This window comes from Maniola jurtina, chromosome W, assembly GCF_905333055.1.
Source record: "Maniola jurtina chromosome W, ilManJurt1.1, whole genome shotgun sequence".
Taxonomy (NCBI): domain Eukaryota; kingdom Metazoa; phylum Arthropoda; class Insecta; order Lepidoptera; family Nymphalidae; genus Maniola; species Maniola jurtina.
The window spans coordinates 3929991-3953336 of NC_060057.1; the positions used below are offsets into that span (position 1 = coordinate 3929991).

The 23346-nt window shown below is 36.5% G+C and overlaps 1 long non-coding RNA gene across 1 annotated transcript; it reads left to right on the top strand.

Moving 5' to 3' along the window:
* The first annotated feature begins 9124 nt into the window (after positions 1-9124).
* LOC123879763 lies at positions 9125-20523 on the top strand. The gene is made up of 5 exons (XR_006799067.1): positions 9125-9135; positions 11769-11770; positions 15634-15639; positions 19577-19732; positions 20425-20523. It is a non-coding gene; the product is annotated as an uncharacterized LOC123879763 (long non-coding RNA).
* Positions 20524-23346: the final 2823 nt, after the last annotated feature.

Here is a 23346-nt window from a genome sequence, read left to right on the forward strand (position 1 = left end):
CCTGAGTTCAAAAATGGTCAGTTCCCCGTCACTTTAACTCATCTTCCTCATTTCCCGGTCTGCTGCGTCCTGCAAAGTACTGACCACGCGTTTTCACTGGACAATCACTCATCCACACTGTACACAGCCTTCTATCATCTTTCGGATCCCTTTACAGCAGTTCTATCCTCATCAGTTCCGATTCAAAGGAGTTCACAGTTTGTTGCATTGCAAACATTAATAATATTGACAACACATAATGATTGATGAATATTTTCATTTACATATTCAACATACATACGCTATAATAAATTTCTGTAAAATGCCCTCATCTATACCTTCAGCATTTACACACAGTACATATACTCAGTTCAAAGTATTTTACTAAGCAATTGATGCATATTCAAACATTTTTTTTTCCTTTCACACATCAACCACTCACAGTAAAGGACATGTAATTGTATTTAAGTAGTGACTTTTAATAAGAGACTGACTGACTGTTTTGCATGTTTTGTATTTTAATTCTAACTAGATGATGCCTGCGACTTCGTCCGCATGGATGTTTTTTTTAATCTAATGGGAATTCTTGAATTTCCCGGTATAAAAGCTACCTCTGTGCCAAATTTCATATAAATCAGATAAACAGATGGGCCTTTAAGAATCCCGTGGATACCCTTTGATTTTCTGGAATTAAAAGTAACCTATATTCATCCCCGGAATGTAAGGTAACTCTGTACCAAATTTCATCAAAAGCGATTAAACTTGCTTTAAAAAGTTATCAGACAGACAGACAAACCAAGCGATACACTGTCACATTTATAATAGTATAGATTATTTTTCCAAATTGTTTTTTTTATTTTTTTTTATTTACTTATTATTAAATTTGATTAAATTGTTTTGTTGTTTACTTGTTGTTATTTTAGTATTAGTAGTAGTTCAACAGTGGTTGCTTAATTATTAATTTGCTATTATTTTAGTAGATCGTAAATAGTTTTTGTTAAATTAGTTATCGTTTTTGTAAGTTAAAACAGACACACTTTATTGTTTTGTATGTATATTTCATAATTTATTTATAATTATTTTTATAAATTATAATTAATAGAATTTATAATAATTTGGTGTTATCTTTATCTTTATAAATTGTAACTTTAACTCACAGACAAACTTTACTATTTTATATATTGTTTGCTTTGTATATTTTATTTAATGTATAATATTTTTTTATATACATATATATACATACATGTTATTATTATGTTATTTTTATTCATTATAAATATAAATATATGTTATATTTATCCTGGAATTATTATTGTAGGCTGTAAACAGAATTTGTTGATTTACTTAGTAATAGTTTGTATATAGACAATTTAACTAACTGACAAACTGACATTTTTTCTTTTACTATTTCATAAACACTCTACATCCTTGTCACAGGTACACTTTAGTTATATCAATCGTATTTAAGTAGTGCTTTTATTAGTTATTTTAGCATTTGGCTTGCTTAGTTCAGTAGTCAGCTTGTAGTTAGATGGGGAGTAAAAGACGCTCGGATAAGTCAGTATCTACTACCGATCCATTAATTGTTGACTGCTCCGATCGTCATTTGCCAACCTCACCTGCCCGCGGTGCTCCCTGCTGTGGGCTTATACATATAGAAAACTGGCTACCAGCACAGTAATCAACGCTGATTAACGCAAGTTGTAACTTACAATTCGCATTCACGCTTATAAAAGTTTATATAGTCGTTGGTTTGTCACAAAGTATAGAAACTCGTAACCGACAACCTGCACCAACCTACGCGAACCAACGCTGACTAGCTGCGTGGATCATTGCAGGTTGCCAGCTTTCTACATATATACGCCCTTACTAACGAGGTACTGGCATTATGAAATTTAACTCATCTTTATATTTAATCAAAATTAATGTCTAACTATTATATAAAGTCTTCATAAATTGTATGGGTTGAATAACAAAACATTTATTCCATTTAAAAATATATATCAATAAACATACTTTTGTTTATTATATTTATACAAAAAAAATGTATTAAAAGAAGACATGAAATCATACTACAAATTTAATATAAGTATAAGAATTTGATATGCTCTTGGAATATATTACACAAACATTGTACTCTTGTCTAGCTGTGCCCGCGACTTCATTCGCGTGGAATAGTGACTTTTCGGGGCGCGAGGCGCGTAGTACGTACTCTGTACGTTAAAAATGTTCGCCGTGATTCTTTAAATTGACATAACTTTTTTATTTTTGAACCGATTGACATGAAATAAACACTAAATGTTAAGTGAAGCTTACTACAATATATTAGTGAAAACCGTATCTAAATCGAATAAGCCGTTTCTGATATTAGCGTGCACAAACACACAGACAAACAGACAAACAGACAAAAAAAAATTACAATTTCGGGTTCGGCATCGCTATAATAACAACTCCTGCTACTTTTTTTTATATATTTCCATTGTACAGACATCACTTTTCTACAATTTTATTTTATGTATATAGATTAGTAAAAAATTTTGCAAATCGGTCCAGAAACTTCGAAAAAATCGATATACATGCATAAAAAAACGAGCTGAATTGAAAAAACCACCTCCTTTTTGGAAGTCAGTTAAAAGCAGAAATTAATTCTTAAAAAGAAATACAAAGATGAAATATATTATAATTTTATTACTAACGCAAACACACATGAATATTTCTTGTTTGTTAACAGAATGCATGTACAAAATAACATTCAATATATCTTTTTCTATTTATCATTAACACATATTTCGTGACGTTCAAATGTATTTTATGTCATATTATATAAGTAGCTAATGCCCGCAGCTTCCCCTAAAAACCTAAATGCAGGCGATTTAGGTTTTTAAAATCCCGTGGGAATTTTGATTTTTCAGGACAAAAGTAATCTTTCCGTAATAGCCTGTCCCAGGGATGCAAGATATTTCTTTCGTGAAACATGTAAACGAATGACCCTATAAAAGTCCCGTGGGATCACCAGGATTTAGGAATGTAATTCCTTACAGCATCAAAATTGAGGAGTTGGAATCCAAAAAAAATTTATAGGACAATGTCACAAAGCTCCTCTATCGATAAAAAAAAATACGCAAATCGGTTCAAAAATCTCGAAACGGTTTACATAAGTAGAAAAACACAACTCCTTTTTTGAAAGTCGGTTAAAAAGTAGCCTATGTTACTCCCTGATTAATCCTCTACTTATCTATGAAAGTCCCGTCAAAAGCGGTTCAGCTGTTCCAAAGATTAGCCCATTCAAACAGACAGATAAACAAAAATTTTAAAAACGTGTAATTCAGTTATGGTACAGTTCAAATAACCATATGAGCTTAATATGAGGTAGTTATTTCGAAATTACAGGCAGACTCTTACATTTAATTTATTAGTATAAATATAGATGTCTTTAATTCTTCCTATTACAGATTGGCAAAAGTTCCCAGTCAGTCATATATATATGAGAAACTATATTGAAGAAGAGCAACTACACCGACCACGTCGATGCTGCAATCTATAGCTGCCTTGATGATGTATCTAACTACTGAAGTTCGCGAACTTAGTAACACAGCCTTTTTGAGGACCACAAACATTTTTTTTAGTTATAATATACATATATCTAATACAAAATCTAAATAGAATTAAATAAGTTATTATGCATCAATTCAATTCAAATTATTTATTTTGTTATTACAATAATTCAAAAACAGTTTCTCAATGAGAAACCTCCTTTTTAAAGATGATTAAAATATACCTAATACTACGGCAAAGCACTACAAAGGAATGTAAGTCAATTAAAGATGCATTAAAATTCAATTTAATACAATAAAGTCTATACCTACTACTTGTAAACTTACTCGTAACCACGTCACGCGAGCTGCTTTAGCAGCTCGCGCACAGAGCAAAACACTAGTTTTTTTATATACCTACTGCCATCTCGACCTGTCGAGTTAGGTAGGAGGCGGGGTTCACCCCGCACATCCGCAAGGATCTGTGTGGGTGTGCGTGGAGCTCCCACCCCGATTGCCATCTCGACCTGTCGCGTACTACACTTAACTACTTAATCATCATCATCATCAACCCAGCACCGGCCCACTGCTGGGCAAGGGTCTCCACAGAATGAGAATAGGGATCAGGCCATAGTCCACCATGCCGCGGCCGGCCAAGTGCAAAATGACAGACTTGTCACACATAACCTCCTATCTGGCGCAGTGGTAAGCGCTGTGGTCTTATTAGTGGGAGGTCCCGGGTTCGATTCCCGGCAGGGTTTGGAATTTTATAATTTCTAAACCTCTGGTCTGGTGGGAGGCTTCGGCCGTAGCTAGCTAGTAGCTACCACCTACCGGTAAAGCCGTGCAACCAAACGATTAAGCTTTCCGGTACGATGCCGTGTAGAAACCAAAGAGGATAGGTACCTACCTATGAGTTTGATAAAAAACTGTCATACCCCTTCCAGGTTAGCTGCTTCCATCTTAGACTGCATCATCACCAAGTGAGATTGCAATTTGCAGTCAATGTCTAATGTATCGAATGAAATACCTATGTAGGTAGGTAATTAAAAAAAAAACGGCCAAGTGCGAGTCAAACTCACGCACCGAGGTTTCTGTACTTCGGAGCTAACTTCAAACGACTAAAACGAAGGGATCCTATAAGGGTTCCTTTTATTCCTTTTGAGGAACGGAACCCTAAAAATATAACTCCGACAAGTCAGAGGCGCGTGCCCGGGATCGAACCCCCATCTCCCGAATACGAAGGAGGCTGTCGTCATATGCATTAGGTTACCTAGCTCCTAATAAGCATTCCTAAGTCCCTGACACTTCAAAATTCGAATTTCGAACACTTCACGCGCCTCGTCCTCGACTCAAACTCTCGAATCCCGCGTCCCTTTTAAAAAAGGAACATCAATTAATTCCACAAACAAGTAAAACGCAACGCAAACAAAACTCGAGCCCTCAGATACTTGGGGTGCCTGCAGAGTGCAGAGACGTGCTACCTAAACATGATTGTGCACTTCAGCTTTAATTCCCTGCAAAAATAAACTCTGTTGCATTGGCATAAAGTCCAATTTCTAATACAATTATGCTAAGCGGAAAAACGAGCCGAGCGAGAGGTCTATAAATTGGAGTGTGTCACTGTCTAATGGATTGCAAGCATAAAAAAATATTTTCTATGGTACGAATTATGATGTAGCTCACAAAGTTCTTATTCATTGTTTATTTAATTTCAAACAACAAGATTACTTTCTTTTGTTTTCGCAGTAATTTTCATACTGTTATCTTTATTTTATAATGTCATTAAAATATCATTTAGTTTAAAAAGTATTATAAATATTTTTTTAAATTAATAGGATGACAACACTGGGTGTCAAGCAAAACAATATGGCGAACATTCTGTACTATACTATACAGAAGTAGTAAGGTAACCATAATTTGATTGTTTGATGGAAGTGTTTTTTTCTGTTTATCGATAGATTTCTCAAAAATGAAGACTTAAGGCAAAAATGGATCGCTGTCGTTCCAGGAAATATCACCAAATATTCGGCAGTTTGCGGAATGCATTTTAAAGCGGAAGATTTTGCTACGGCTTCGTGTGCACTGAATTTTTTTTAAAAAGAAACGCTGTACCATCAATTTTCCCAAAAGTAGGTATGCCTTGCTTACGAACTTCCTAAAACTGTTTAGGACCTAAACACATGCACCAGATTATACAAAATAATTTTACTTACCTATATTATAGGTACCCATACTTAACATGACTGGTACTTTTTCGCAGAACAAAAAAAAATTGAATTTCTCTACTTTTATAACTACAGCGCGGCAGACTATGGCCTAAACCTTTATCATTCTGAGAAGAGACCCGTGCTCAGTAGTGAGCGGCGATGGGTTATCATGATGATTCATCCTCTCCTATTCTCATATAATCCGTCAAATGTCTTACATTATCAAATCGTGTGGTCACCCTAATAGAAAGGGACACACTCCAATTTAGCGCTATCTCAATAGGCTCGTTTTTGGTGTCTCAGTGCACAATCTTGTTTAGGTAGCATGTCTCTGGGTGCCTGCCGCTGATAGGGCACGTTCGAGAGCGGCTCCGCTATTGGCTGGCGACTGAGCCAGACACCCCCGTGGCGGCCAATGAGGTGCGAGCAGCCACCCCGGTTCGATTTTTAAATTTCAGGCTAAATTGTGTCACAAAAAGGACAATTTGTAACATTGAATTTGATCTAAGTAGGTAGGTTTGATTGATGATGAGCTGCATTGGGCGGAAATAAACAACCATCTCAGTCCGATTTTTAGGTTAGTTACACAAATCCGATTCTATGCGGGAACTTTTTGTAGGATCCGATTTAGTGAAAACCACACAATATTATAGGTAGGTACTGTATTTCAATGCACGTGTGCAATGTTAGCTAAAGGTACATTTTTTTTTAAATTATATATAGACTAGCGCTTGGTTGCAATCAGACCTGCTAGCAAGTGATGATGCTGCCTAAGATGGAACGCGCTTGCCTAGAAGTTGCCTATTCACTCTTGACTTGAAGGCACCCATATTATAAGTGGAAGGGAAAACTGATGCCGGAAGGGCGTTCCATATCCTAGCGGTTCGAATTAGGAAAGAGGAAGCAAATCGTTTCGTACGTGTTCGAGGAATTTCGACTACGTACGGATGCAGACCTTGACGATGCCTGGCAGTACGATGGTGCAAAAGGTGAAGGAGGAACCAGGTCAAAGAGTTCTTGTGCACACTCTCCGAAATATATCCTGTAGAATACCGATAGACTGGCAACTTTACGCCGATGTTCTAAACTTTGGACATCCCGGCAACTAAAAATCGGTTCGGTCGTAGGTAAATATAGGCTAGATAGGCATAGGTACTTCCCGTTGACCTAGAATCATGAAATATGGTAGGTAGGTACTTAGGGAGGTCTTATAGTAGGTACAAGTACTTAAAGGTGATCGTGAATTTGTGGTTACAAAAATACCCGAGTACGGAACCCTCGGTGTGCGAGTCTGACTCGCACTTGGCCGGTTTTTTTTACCTAATAGATCCCTTTGTCAACTTTCGGGCACGGGACCCTGAAAACATCTATAAAAGTCGATATAAATTAAGCATGACGTCCGTCTGTGGCCTTAAAACTTGAAATTATTATGAACGGCAGATTTAAAACAAAGAATCGTTGGTATTGAGGTCAGGGGGAACAAAGCCCTGTTTTTGACTTTCCAAATGTAATTCGAGACTTGTTATGACGTTGAGAACGAAAGCCACGTAGGTACCTAAGCTGTACCTACCTTTAGGCTAAAAATGGTAGGTACGTACGCGTAGTAGTGCTTGAAACTCGGGCTATTCTCCGGACAGCTCCGAAGTAGGAGCGTTCAAAGTCCGGAGTTTCGAAGCTTTATTGCTAAACTAGCTGATGCCCGCGACTTCGTCCGCGTTTTTAGGTTTTTCAAAATCCCGTGGGAACTAGTAATATGCCACTTAACTATGAACCCTTTGAAGTAACCAACGTGCACGCAACAACTAAAAATGACTATTCCATTACATTACCTTGGTTTTCCGAATTTAACGAAGATGGTGATATTACTTTTTACGTAGGTATATCATTTTCACGAATACTTTGACGGTCTTTTAGGCCTAAATTTACTTGAAAAATTGGAGTCCACTATTAATCTTAAAGACAGAAAATTAGTAACGCGTAACGCTGAGATTCCAATAAAAATGTATGATTCGCGTAACGTTAATTTGTTCGAAGACATTATTCCTGCTCATTCTTCAAAGCTATTTGCATTGCCTATTAATTCGCAGGACGGTGATGTCTTGATTCCATCTCAAACTATATGCAACTGTATTATTTCCGATTGTATAACACGCGTTAAAAATAAGAAAGGATATGTTGAAATTACTAATGATTCCCCGAATGATATAGTTTTTTCCATAGACAAACCCATATCAGCAGAACTTTATAATTTTGAATGTGAGCAAACCAATGTTTCTTCGAATCGTGCTAAAGAAGTTTTTTCTCGTCTTCGCATTGGACATTTAAATCCAGAAGAAGCAGCTAATTTGAAAGCACTGTGTGCAAAGTATGCCGACGTGTTCTATCTTGAAGGTGAACCTTTAACGTTCAATAATAAGATTAAACATAAAATTAAGACCAGCGATGAAATTCCTGTACATACAAAAAGTTACAGATACCCTTATGTCCACCGACAAGAAATCAGAGATCAGATCAGTAAAATGCTTGAACAAAATATTATAAGACCTTCTGACTCCGCCTGGAGCTCTCCTATTTGGGTGGTTCCCAAAAAGGCAGATGCTTCTGGTCGTCGTAAATGGCGTCTTGTCGTGGACTTCAGAAAAGTAAACGAGAAAACGATTGATGATAAGTACCCTATTCCCAACATCACCGATGTTATAGACAAATTAGGGAAGTGTCATTACTTCACTATCCTAGATTTAGCTAGTGGCTTTTACCAGGTTGAAATGGACCCCGCTGATATTCACAAGACTGCATTTAATGTAGAGAATGGGCACTATGAGTTTTTAAGAATGCCATGGGCATTCTTAAAAACTCATAGAGTTGAAAAATGCTCCATCGACTTTTCAGCGAGTCATGGATAATGTTCTCAAAGATCTACAGAACAAAGTTTGTCTAGTATATCTTGATGACATAATTTGCTTTAGCACAAGTCTTCAAGAGCACATAGTTAATTTGGAAAAGATATTTCAGAGATTGCGTGAGTCAAACTTCAAGATACAGATGGATAAGTTTGAATTCTTGAAGCTGGAAACCGAATTTTTAGGTCACATAATTTCTAAAGATGGTGTAAAACCAAACCCCAATAAAATAGCAGCCATAAGTAATATACCCATTACCAAAGACTACGACACAGATCAAACGTTTTCTCGGATTGCTAGGATATTACAGAAAATTCATCCCTGATTTTGCACGTGTAACAAAGCCCCTTACTCAATGCCTGAAGAAAAATTCTAGTAAATAAGCTAACTGGGCCATGTGCGTGAATCCAAATTTTAAGTGATTGCGTGTAATATTTCCGATTTTACATACTTAGTTTTACAAACGTAGCCATGGGACATATGTATAGCCCCATGAGTGGAAGGTATGGCTGTGTTGGGTGACTGGTGATAAGTGTTTGACCACCCATCTAATCACTGGCTGCCCCACCGGTTTATCATCTGTCCAGTTTGGTGACGGGCGAGGGAGATGTTGAGGATGGGGAAAGTAGAAAGGGAATTGCCCACCCCGCGAACCCTACCCCTCGGGAGAACCTGTGAATGATGGACACGGGGTGGTCCGTCGTTCAAGGTGTGGACCTCGGGCTGGTTGGCGCTAACGGTGTTTGGGGTATGTAGTGGTGGGTCTGCTGCGGAGTAACGAGGCGTTGTCGATCCCTTATGCTCCGTCATCAGCGGTGGGATGGAACTTCATGAGGTTTTTAGTCGGTAGGAATCCGACATAAACACTGTGCCGTGGCCGGGGGTATAAATAATTGATTTTCTTCACGGAAATATATCTGTAGTATATCTATACTCTATAGTAATCGATAAATACGTCGAAAGATTTCAAATTCAAACTGAAAGCTCGATAAAACTGGTTAAAAGCGGTATGTCGGGAACAATGCCGAAATTTTACTCATATTGTCTCAACAGGGCGCAGCACTCAGCAGACGGTCGGCGGACGGGCGAAAATAAACACGCATCAGATGAAGATATTTTTCTTACTGACACTCGGGTTTTAATGGATGAGTGATAAGTAATGTTTGTAGATCGCGCCTTGTTATGTTTGTATATTTTAGGGATCCGTACCTCCAGATAAAACAAGGAACCCTTATAGGATCAGTTCGTTGTCTACGTATCTGTCGTGTCTGTCAAGACTCGATAAGGAAATCAAAACCTATGAGATACTTCCCACTGACCCAGAATCATAAAATTTGGCAGGTAGCAATACAATGTCTATTAGCACAAATAAAACAAAACCTCGAAAACCGTGAATTTACATCGCAAAAAAATACATTAAAAAGTGTTATTTCTGAACTCATCGTAATCGCGCCACCATGACCCAAACTTCATAGTCACTGATCGTTCCTCCCTGTGTTGGGGACGATACGCAGAGAAACTTTCAGCTTTTATAAAATAACGAAGGTCTGGCACATGCCGGCTCTCTCTATCTAGTTTCTTCCAATCAAAGAGTTTGTATGTTCGTTTTTAGCCAATTAGTGTAACATATCAGTAACATCTCTACAAGAATAATGCTCTTTTTGCCATAGAACTTGCTACATTATCAAATAACACATTTAATTGGTAATGACTCGCTTAGAGATAACGATTGACTTAGAGATGACCATTACTGCTACTTTTAAATCTTTGTTTAAATTATTTTTTCTTCACAGTGATTTCACAGGTGATTTTTCACGGATAATGATTTTTCAATTTTCGCACTAACAATCGTTTGCTAATTATTTAATACGGATTGAAATATAGAAACATCAATAACTCTAATATTTCACAGGTGCCATTTCACGTAAAAAAAAATCATTTGTTCGTGTTATTTAATAAAAGGAAAAGAAATTAGATACACCATCCTTAAATCACGAATTGAACTTTTCCATGCTAGCGGTTGAAATGGACTTTTCCACACAGAATTCGAACGATAAAAAAGCCTTTCCGAGCTAAGGAGTGAGATGAAAAGTTATGTGTTTTGCACGGCTGCATAATTTTTGCGCTCGTGCCTTTGAATTCCTCGTTTATGCTCAGGGTTCTATTTTGATATTCTGGGTTCAACTTTAGAACCCTTCGCTTGCTCGATCGAACGAAAGGCGTGATTTTTGAAAAAAAAGTGTTTATTTGGTGCCACAGAAAGTCCAAATAGAATAACTATAATATTACTCGAAAAAAGGTCCTTTGGTTGTGATACCAAAATGGACTCCACTCGGTTATTTGCTATCTGCATTTTCACATGCTATCTGTGAAATAGTCCATCACTAACAGATATGATGCTGTTATCTGATCGTTTGTTTGCTCAAATCAAGCTCTGTCGATGCAATGATACACCGTCTGGCATCCTAATTGAATTCGTGATGTGAGTGACACAGATTGTGACCTTTGCTATCACTAATGGATGTAGCTGTAGGCTTCTTAGTATCACTTCACTTGTTCGTTACTTGAATCGTGTCTTGTTTCGATGTTGAACTTACAAGTAATTTAGCCTTGCATTCAGTAAATATACAGGATGAGCATGATAAGGATCTGGTTATAGATATACAGCGTGTTTGATTAACCATTACATGACAAAATATAAGCTATAATGTGTAAAAAAATATCAGAGTCAGACTCGCGCACCGAGGGTTCCGTGCTCGCCTATTTCAATATTGGTTTTTGGAACTCGCCTAGCTATAGTCATACTACACTTACACCGCACTGTTATGAACTCTACTGCGTCCTTCGCACAAACAGTACAGGAACGTACTGACGTACTCACGGTAAATAACAATTGACAGTACAACGTCGAAGTTTGGATGACAACGTCCTTCCTACGGATGGAGTGGACGTTGTTTCCACGTATTATTGGTACGTACGGGATTGTAGGTATTTGCGGTGAATATTTTGATAATAAATATAGTATTTAATTTGATCAAATTAGATTTAGGATTCCATTAGATAACAAACAGTAAAATCTTTGGACTATTTGACATAGATAAGTGTAAATGAAATGAATTTCTTTCTTTTCTTGTAGGTACCAAAAGTAGTCTACGTTCTTAGACCTCGGTTTGCAAGCTATTAGATATAAGTACTAATCAAAATCGGTTAAACAGATGGGCTGTAAAAATAACAGACAGACAGACACACTTTCACATTTATTTTATAATATTAGTATATGGATTATTCACTATGCTGAAACACATGGTCTGAATTCTCTTTTTCTTTTCCAGATATACGCAGACGACGACCAAGACGTCAATTTGGTCGACGATGCCATAGCTCCTCAGAAGGAGAGCCAGGGCTCCGAGTCTCTGGACAAACTGCACGACCTCACGGTGCTGGAGGATGACAACCAGCTCGATGATGATGAGGACATGTACGATGGTGATGAGAGCGGCGACTGGTATCCTGATTATGATCACAGGCGGGAAAAGGTAGGGTAATTTGTGATGATCTATACATATAATAAAATTGTAGAAAAGTGGTGTCTGTACAATGGAAATATATAAAAAAAAAGTAGCAGGGGTTGTTATTATATCGATGCTGAACCCGAAATTGTAATAAATTTTTTTTTTGTCTTTTCGTCTGTGTGTTTGTGCACGCTAATATCAGAAACGGCTTATTCGATTTAGATACGGTTTTCACTAATATATTTTAGTAAGCTTCACGTGTTTATTTCATGTCAATCGGTTCATAAATAAAAAAGTTATGCCAATTTAAAGAATCACGCTGCCCGAAAAGTCACTATTCCACGCGAACGAAGTCGCGGGCACAGCTAGTAAATAATAATTGTCTGTAATGTAAATATGTAGATAACACTAAGACCACTGGCTTCTTAGATAGGTCTAATAGTATCAACACCTGAAATGGGAAGAAGCTTTATTCAATCAGCATGCGTCACTGCTTTTAGATACTTTCTAACGCCACCAAACAGAAGAACAAGCGAATGAACACTATGGTTACACTTCTGCTATCCTTTTCACGTTTTCTTGCTAATGACAAGTATGTTCAATCGATGCTATAAACTAGATTGGTACGTACTAATAGTTACTTATTATACGCACCGCACCTGTTCAAATGCTTTAGGCGAAATGCCCACTGGCAAGTTTTCTTGCAGAAGTCTCTGTCATTGACATGCCAGTAAGTTCTGTAAGCATACAAAACTGCAGAAGTTGCTTTCCTACCAGAGTATACGGTGTTAAAAGCTAACTTCTGCAAGTAAACGTGGACATTTGACCTTAGAATGAACTTCATCATCATCAGCATCAACCTGTGGATGTCCACTGTTGGACATAGGCCTTCCCTAGAGAGCGCCACCACACCCGGTCCTCAGCCGTTCTCATCCAGCCACTTCCCACCAGCCGCTTTATATCGTCAGTCCATTGTGCTGAAGGGTGTCCCACACTACGCTTGCTTTAACGCGCTCTCCTCTCAAGGACTATCCCAAGGAAGTGAACTTACATAGGGTCAATATAAAATTTTACATCTCACCAGTGTACAGTTCCGAGTTAGGAAACTTCTAACAAATCGTCGAGGTGTCAAACTACACTGGCAGGCATCAAATGTAGTAGGCTAGGTAGGCTATAAAACGACTAGGTCTTTGATTTTATGTCACCCCTAGCCTAATATTTGGCAGATGTAGAATTCAGGATTATACTGAGAGCTTCCTCACTCTAGTTCACTCTGCCAGGGTTGAAAGAAGTCAAACGCTGACACAAAATAACGTAACAGAGAAATGGATCTAAAAATCTTTTAATGTAAGGACAAAAATTCTCAATGACGCCCCAAGCGTTTTACGCGTTAAATCTTTGTAACGAAATTAATAGGAGCAATCGAATCACCAAACGGACATTATTACTGACGAATATAATCAACGGTAATCGCTTGTACACTCTAGAATCTAAATATCCCTAACACAAGACATAAAAGCTTTTCAATCGATTTTATTAAACTACACACAGTTAAGGCCTTTCTAGCTTCAGAAATAAGTTTCAAAGTTGCATAAGCTAATTCTGCCAAAAGGAATTTTGTTGAATTGTCTGTGGTGAACATTTCGCACATGTCGGTTAGTTTGCAACACTTTCTATACAATTAGTTTTAACGATTTTTTTCACAGTGAAATGTGAATTTGTTCTCATCTGGAACTGTTAAAATATTCCATTTAAATATTTTAATTTAATTTGTTTTGTATTTTTAATTGTATCGCTATGGTTTTATGGAACATAGATTTGAACTTGACCTCTATTCCTTGAGGTTTAGAAAATTTAGAACGTTTAAAAGCACGTTATATCTTTGGTTTCAGTTACTATGTACCTATCCACCGGTATATTATTGTCTAACTCTGCTACTAAAAAAAATAGACTTGACGCGCGACGGTCCATAATAGCTATCTAAGAACGAAATCAAAGTTGCTTGAGTCCTAAGGTTTTGGTATGTTACAATCAAAACTTTTATCCGGTCAAAGCCACTGAAAAATACAGCTGAAGAGAAGGAAGAGATGCATGACAGGTGGTTAAAATTTCGTTACGGTTGCCGTTAACTTTGACCACCAATGAAAAGCACAAGTTAGCACCTACCTATTAATACCTGCATGATCAATGTTAAAGGTAAAATTGTAGTTCAAAGTTAATAAATCAATTAGTAACCCTCGTAACTTTAACCTCCTGTTAAGCAACTGGACCTTACCTGCATCGTGAAATAATATGAAACATCGAGAACAACAAATATGCGGATTTCATTGCTCTATAATGTCTCACTTCTTAGAAGCAATCCTATTCCTATCATATAAATCAAAATCAAAAGCAACGGCACCGTCCCAGTTACTCAATAACTCAAAATAACGAGACATGTACCTAATTAACTTTTAACAGTACATGTTTTAATTATCTACAGTATGTACCAAACCATGTGTGCTAAGTATGAGATTTTATATTACACCAACGTTGATAGAATTCGAGCGTCGGAACACTTCAGCGAAATAAATTCTATCTCGCTCAAGTTCGGTCATACATCTACAGCCAGCGCTCCAAGCGAAAACGTAGCGAATTAAAATCACTGGTATTTTGACTTTAACTAACCGAGAAAACTAACCTCCGTCGAATCGACGAATATCGTTGTTTTGTTTCCGCTAACCAACACAGTCGCCAGTGAGATCACTGCAGTTTAGAGGTGTCAAATATGGTTAGATTCCTATATCATAATATTAATGTTTGTTACAGAAAAATATTGAATATTTTTTACGTTAAAATAAACTATCTAACTAAATCTCTGTTCTAAATATCTGTTAAAATAACTATCAAAAAAAAAGCCGCAAGCAGAAACTTGCATGCAAACGATTTTCAACCTTATTGACATATTTCAGAAAACCACATATTAGCAATCTATGAATGATACTGAGCAAGAATATGACAAAATAACAACTTTCTCGTTACCGTCAATAAGGTCGAGAATCGCTTGCACCTGTTTTTCTGTTGCTTTCACCCCTAGCGAACCATTATACAGATTACCACCTTAAAAGCGACGTCTGGGAGGTGTCGGAGGAGGTTCTGTAGAAATATATTATATCACTTTAAAAAAACAAATAATTTTTATTTTGTATTTTTATACTTAAATTATTTCTTTTCATTATTATTTTTTATAAGAATCATCAAAAAGAAGTGAGAACTTATCGCCGGCGCACTACTGAGCACGGGTCTCCATTTCAATAACACTCAAGTAATAAAAATAGTACCTAACACGATATACTAGTACCAACAAATTTCAAAGGCACTTGTAAACCTTTACTTCAATAAGTACCTACAAGCTTCACAAAAATAAATAATAGATTCTGTATTCCTTGTTAGCACCCTTCAGGTTCAGATACGGAACCCTAAAAAGCATGACAATAAAGAAATCCCGAAAGACGTATAGTATATGGTAATAATTTTACTCTAAATACCTAGGCACCTATACCTACCTACGTATTTATGCAAAATTAAAAACAATTGGAATGATAAAGAAATGTCAAGAAGGTACAAAAAGTAGATAAGTTTACCCAGTTACCTATTTAAAAATCGTTTTAATAACGAGTTTTTATTTTAGCCTTCATCACGGCTAAAACTAATACAAAAATCGAACAACCCAAGCTCCAAGCACGCCGGAGCTATAACAGACACTCGGTTCCTATGGCTACCTCCCAGTTCCATCATGAGACCCTGGATATAATCCACTATGCCCACCCGGTTCCATCATGAGACCACACAAACACACACATTTCCAAAAAGACCAATACAATTTACGTACCTAACCTATAATAACAAATATGCGCGTCACAAATCCACAAAATCAAGTAACTAACCTAATCTGTGATAATATCAACTCCGAATATCGAAATATGATATTATTTACATTCAGTATTCACCCACAACCAAGTTCACAAACAAATAAAACTACTGTCCTGATTGAATAGCAAAATCGAAAGAATCTATTTGATAAATGAAACTACCGAGGGGCGATATTCCAAACGAATTAAAAACCAACGCGTAGCGATAGAATATAATATTTTATCGCGTATGATATTCGCTACTGATATCGTGTGACGTAGATCGTAGGTCTATCTTTGGCAAACGCCTCGTCAAATTTAAAAGCAATTACTAATAGAAAATGTATTGCTTTAAAAATTTTATATTAAATATGGGGTTTAAGGAATATCTAATATCCTGAATATTTTTTTATATTGAATATGTATTATAGATAAATTATTTTTTGACACCACTACTGCAGTTGTGTAGGCATCGGACTGGCAAGTGCTAACTTTTGAGATAATTGAGGATTTTGTGTCGTTTAGATGCATGGTTAGCTAAAGATATAAGTGATTTTAGTAGTGTTGTTATTTTTTTACTATAATTACTTTTTCCATTGTTATGTATCATAAATTCCCAAGCCGGATGTCGCTTTTATTTTTTATAGTTTATCTTGAATTTTAATATTTATGATACAAAAATGTTCATTTATCCCATCACAGCTGTCTAGGGTAAATCAAGGAAGTTGAGGTGCATTTTACTCCGACGTTATTGTATTTCGTACGTACGTACGTACGAAATAAAATAACGTACGCCGTACAATCTCATACTAAGCACACTGACTCGCATTGTGTAGACATACAGAAAGACAAACTGTTACACAATTTATATAATGTTTGCGGAAGGCTGTACAATCAATAAATTAGTATTTTAATTTATAGAGAATATCATTACATTGGTAGTAATTAGTAAATAGATATTATTTGTCGGTCTTTAAGTTTGGGAACACGGTGGGCCGTGGGTGTTGTGACGTTAATATCCGGCTGTTAGAATGAAACCAATTAAATAATTATTCGTTTATTATTCAACAACAAGAGAAAGAAGAGGTTGTCATCGGCTAAAAATCGGCACAAATGCGAGTCGGACACGCACACGAATGGTTCCGTTCGTACCATTCCATTTATTTTTCCATTTCATCAGCCTGTATGCTTCCACTGCTGAACATAGGTCTTTCCAAGAGCGTGCCGCCAAACACGGCATCATCCACCCGGTCTCCACCACCTTCTTCAGGTCATCTGTCCAGCGGGCTGAAGGTCGTCCCACACTGCGCTTTCTGGTACGCGGTCTCTATTCCAAAACACATCTGCCGTACCATTGTACAAGAAATCTCGAATCAGTATAATAAAAAAAATATCGCTCCAACAGCTGTATAACACTGTTAGATGACGGACAGCGCCACCTGTAATATGATTTAGGAAACATATTATTTGGTCGTGAATACTGATTTTTAATTTTTATTTTTTGCGAAGTAACCACGTATTTGCTGTTTCCGGATTTTTCCTTTACTTATGCTATAACTAACACATTGCTACCTGCCGAACTTCAATATTATAGGTTTTGATTCCCTTGAATATACTGACGCGACAGGCAGACAGAGAGACCGACAGCGAAGTGATCTTATAAGGGTTCCTTTTTTCCTTTTGAGGTACGGAACCCTAAAAAAGATTAACTACTACGTACATCCAAACTCACAAACTTTATCTCTTTAAAGTATTACTAGCTTATGCCCATAACTTCGTCCGGGTGGACTATACAAATTTCAAACCCCTGTTTTACTAAATAATAATTAATTCACAATTAATTTCCTGTAACCTCTCGCACAAAAGCAGTTGTTCGTAAAATCCATTACACCTAGTTGGATATAATCCACCGTGAGATAGGTCAGGCATCGTCGCGAGGGGCCATTTGCGTCCAATTAAACGCGAATAAATTGGCACCTCCCATGTGGATATCAATAATACCGCGCCCGTGAGATCAATTTGCGCGTACAATCAGGATTGGGGCAAAGACTATGGAATTAGAACAGAAGGGACGGGAAAACAAGAATGACTCATGACTGATGATTGATGTCAAATAATCAAAGCACTTCAAACTTTTGTCTGCATAATTTTTTACCTATTAACATACTTATAGTTATAAGTATGTTTGTATTAATGATGTAAACATTAATAAAATTATGATTAAATAATTAACTCCTTTTACAAAACTTTTTTTAGAGAATTCTACTTACTTTGCCAATTTGATTAAACTAATCTTATTCCACTTCTCTTTCAGACAACCCATTTTAGTTTTACCTCCTATTTTCTAATTTTGAATTACTGTAACCTTACTGTAACAGTATATTGTACGACACCTTAAAGAAGTAAAGCCAGATGACTAAAATTCATAGAGCTATTGGTATACCTAATGGCGCATCTGTATTCTACCTTGCTCACTGACGAAAATAATTTATGAGCTTTGAAATAGCTTCTGTTATTACACAGGCTGCACGCTAATAACACAAGGTGTATCCCGCGACGCCGCACGCATTATGATCCCGCACGCCCCCGGATATTTGCCTTTTTATATTGTACCCACTGTACCTGTAATTAGTAATACTTGTACAGGAGCACAAGTAATTATAAGGTACCTTTTGCAATTATACACTGAGTTTTGTAATTTGATTTTCGTATTTTTTTTGTAATGAGTAATGACCCTATAGTTATTACAAAAAGAGTATTTCCATTGTCACTCTGCTTTTTGTGGTATTTTGTGGGAGTGTCTTATGACTAAATGCCACTTATATGTATATTTCTGTGTTGAGATTATACAGTGACTGTAGTTTATAATAATTTGTATTGTTACACTGGAGAATTGGAATATTATTTGATTTATGCAATGTTTACTATTTTCAATTTTTGCTTAATAAATAACATTGCCTTAATATATGAATTTGAGAGGAGTGTCAGCCAATCAAATAGGATTGCAATATTTATAGTGTCACTGGCAAAGTTTGGTGCTTTGAGCCTTAAGCTGAATGCATACTAGAAATCATAAAAGGCTTGCTAGTTGCAACTCCTGTGCTCAGCCTCAAGAAAATCTGTAATTCTTTCGTAGGAATGAGAGTAATCTTTAAAACAAAATTTTGCAATCAATTGCAGACATGCCTTTTATTTAATTTATCAAAAGTATCCTCCTGAAAAAAAGCATAATTACTTAGTAATTATACAATTAAAGAATGTAAACATTAAAAGAGCATGGATTTAACTCACAGCTCGCTTCAACAATGTGCAAGATTGCGATTAATTTTTTGTACCTACATGGTATAATAATGTAAATCAAATCTTTGAAAAGAGCAAGTGGTAGTAAGAGTAGAGTTTCTTTCTTATTCTTTTCAGTAGGATGGCCGCTCTGAACCAGTGGTAGATGCATTTAAAAGTACAAAAGTACTTGTCAAAGTTCATTTGAATATAAAATCTGTCTATTCCTAATTCTTGTTAGATAAAAATATTAATATCCAATTTTATTCGCAGGCCTTATAGTGGGTGCAATAATCAGATATGCAAGCAGTACAAATCAAGTCACCCATATTGATGCTCATCCAGATGCAGATGCCAAATACAACTTGTCTGTTCCACCAGACATTGTGCGATTTCATTTCCCTGACAAAATACAAATATCCTCTGGTGGTGAGCAGTTGTTATCTTTTAAATTACTGGAAACCATTATACAGCCAATGAATATTGAGGACAATGAGACAATAATTTATTTTAATAATTCATACAGCATTAATACACAATAATTATATTAAAAAAAAAAAAATTTGCAGTCCTAGTCATTATTGTAGAAAATAATAATAAATCAATCAATCCTGTATGTAATCTATTAATAAGTTATTTAGTAAAATTTTTATATTTTGTCAAAAAAAAGTATGTGTTTTTCTAAAAACTGTTATGTTGCTAAGTAACTTATCGACAGATTACATATATACACTCGTAAGTTCACTATCCATTTGGGCTGTTAGTTGATAGTGAAATTAAATGGTTACTATACTATTATTTAATTTATATAAATAACCTACTAACTACAGTGTTTCATTTTAATAATAATATGTCATTCATTTTTTTCTGTATAAATAGCAAATTAAAGAATTGAACAAAAGGTAAAATTGGAAGATTGTAAATTAATGAATGATTTATACCTAATAAGACATACTGTTATAATATGGAACACTCACATCCATAAATAAGTTTAATTATATTCTGTTTTGTGCATAATATTGTATAAACTGCTTTGAAACTATAATACAACCTGTACCATTTTTTTTAGTATATATTTTCTAGTATATATTTTTTTTACTTATTGATTAAACAATTTTTAGAAGCGCCTATACCAAACAAGACATACGCATATAGCTTCAGGGGTGAGATAGTCAATCTGGAGCAAAATGAAATTGATCTGAAAGCAACATTTGACCCTGAGATATCTATACTAATAAATAAAATTGGAGTGTCTGTCTGTAATTTCGAAATAACTACCTCATATTAAGCTCATATGGTTATTTGAACGATACCATAACTGAATCACACGTTTTAAAATTTTTGTCTGTCTGTCTGTCTGTCTGTCTGTCTGTCTGTCTGTCTGTTTGAAAAGGCTAATCTTTGGAACGGCTGAACCGATTTTGACGGGACTTTCACAGGCAAGTAGAGGATTGACCAGGGCGTAAAATAGGCTACTTTTTTAACCGACTTTTAAAAAGGGAGTTGTGTTTTTCTACCTATGTACACCGAAATCTCCGAGATTTCTGAACCGATTTGCGTCATTTCTTTTTTAATCGATAGAGGAACTTTGCGACATTGTTGCATAAAAAATTTGGAGTCCAACTCCTCAATCCTGATGCTGCAGGGGATCTGACCAATCCACGCGGGCGAAGCTGCGGGCATCAGCTAGTTATACTATATATAGCTCGATTACCACTCACTCACTCACTGACTCATTGACATAATTGTTCTCCTAGAAAGAGATGGAAAATGATATAATGATGTAGGGGAAATGTGTTCGGGTGGGGAATTCGACTGGGGAAAAATTATGACATTTCGGAAAAACAAGATGGCGGCCGACGTGATTTTTGCAGCTCCGTTGTTTTCCAACCGATTTCGTCGAATTTTGCAAACTTTGAAGAAAGTAGTAAACGATTAATGGGAAATGTCGAAAAAATTGAAAAAACAAGATGGCGGCCGAATCGTAGCGTTTTCAAAATTTTGATTTTTCGACCCCGAACCGCGGCGCCACAGATCCAAGACGGGGTAGTTGAGGATAATTATTTTTTCCTATTTCGCCCACGATTATCCTGTATTTTGACAGAAAGGGAGTGGTTTTTAAAAATTCAAGATGGCGGCTGTCATGGCGGCCGTTAGGTTAGAGGTACGAAAAAACGCAATTTTAAAAGTTAAATATCCCAAAGTTGGCAACATCGGAGCGATTCGGCTTCTTTGAAGCGATTGTACGTATAGGCTCGAGGTATAGATTGGAGGAAAAAAATTACCCCATTTTTGGGGAAATTTCAAGATTTTCGGGAAATTGTACAAAATCGAAATACGGGCTTTTTGAAAAATCTGAGTATGAGCGATTACGTGTTTTGCTCGTACAAATGACATTTGCGTACTTTTGTCACCGAAGACTGGCAACACTGGAATTTATCAAGAAAAAGTGATTTTCGACGTGGTGTTTTTTCAGGGGCGATCGTTTCACGTGGGTGCGAGCGAGAGGAGAGATTGCAACGTCATCGGAAGCGGTATATCCTGTTGTTATTGGAAAAGTTGTACAACGTTGTAATTTATTTCTGTAAAACGAGTTGGCGGCCATTTTGTATTTTTTTGAATTTTTCGAAATTTTGATCACGTTTTTGAGGCAGTTGGCAACATTTTGGAAAGTCAATATGTATGAATCGATTGTGTATCTCGGCTGGCAGTATCGATATATGCAACCGGTGTTGCCACTATTGGGGAGATTTTCGAGATTTTCAACTAAGAAACTCCTGTAAAATTTTGTATGAAAAATTTTTTTTTCACTGATGGTGTCGTATAGAAAACAAAAAGTTAGTAAGCCAAAATTATGGAGAGAGCTGATGATTGAGGGTTTCGGAGACGGGTGGAAGGCCCGCTTAAGGTATTGAAGATAGGTTGGGGGTGCTCGAGCAAATGTCATTCATGACGTCATCCAATTGCCAAATAGCTGGAAAAAAATTCAAAATGGCGAAGAAAAGATGGCCGCCATACAAATTTCGCCGGTGTCCAGCTAGGAGGGTATAAAAGATGGAAGTGTGGTTTCTTGGCAAGAGATGATCAGGGTCCGACGGTCTACTCGATGAATAGAAAAAAAATTCAAAATGGCGGAATTTATTTTTACATACATTTTGTATGGCGAATATTGAATGTCTCATTCTCCTAGAAAGAGACGGATAACGATACGATAATGTAAGGGAGATATGTTTTGGTGCGCGATATGAGTAGGGAAAAATTATGACATTTCAGAAAAACAAGATGGCGGCCTATATGATTTTTGCAACTCTTTTGTTTTCCAACCGATTTCGTTGAAACTCGCAATCTTTAAAGAATGTAGTAAACGATTAATAGAAAAAATGGAAAATTTTGGAAAAACAAGATGGCCGCCGTACAAATTTCGTCGGTGTCTATCTCGGAGAATATAAAAGATGGAAGACTGGTTTCTTGGCAAAAGATGATTAGGGTCCGAAGGTCTACTCGGTGGAACAAATCCTGCATGCTCGCGGACCACTTTAGTGGTCCGCGCACCCACGCACCCTACTTTATTAACCTCAACTACCCCGTTTTTACAAAAAATGATATGGATGTCGTTTTCAGAGTTTTCCAGGTTGCTCATTTTGATAACGACATTTATTTTGAAATCCAAGATGGCGGACATGCATTTTTTAAGAAAAAAATCGATATGGGTGTCGTTTTATTGTGTTTTCGCGGTTAATTTTGTATCTTAATAAATACTATCGTTTTAATACTTGTCAACCCAACCACGTCACGCGAGCTGCTTTAGCAGCTCGCGCACCGAGCAAAACACTAGTTATTATACTATATATAGCTCGATTACCACTCACTCACTCACTGACTCATTGACATAATTGTTCTCCTTGAAAGAGACGGAAAATGATATAGTGATGAAGGGGAGTTGTGTTCGGATGGGGAATTCGACTGGGGAAAAATTATGACATTTCGGAAAAACAAGATGGCGGCCGATGTGATTTTTGCAGCTCCGTTGTTTTCCAACCGAT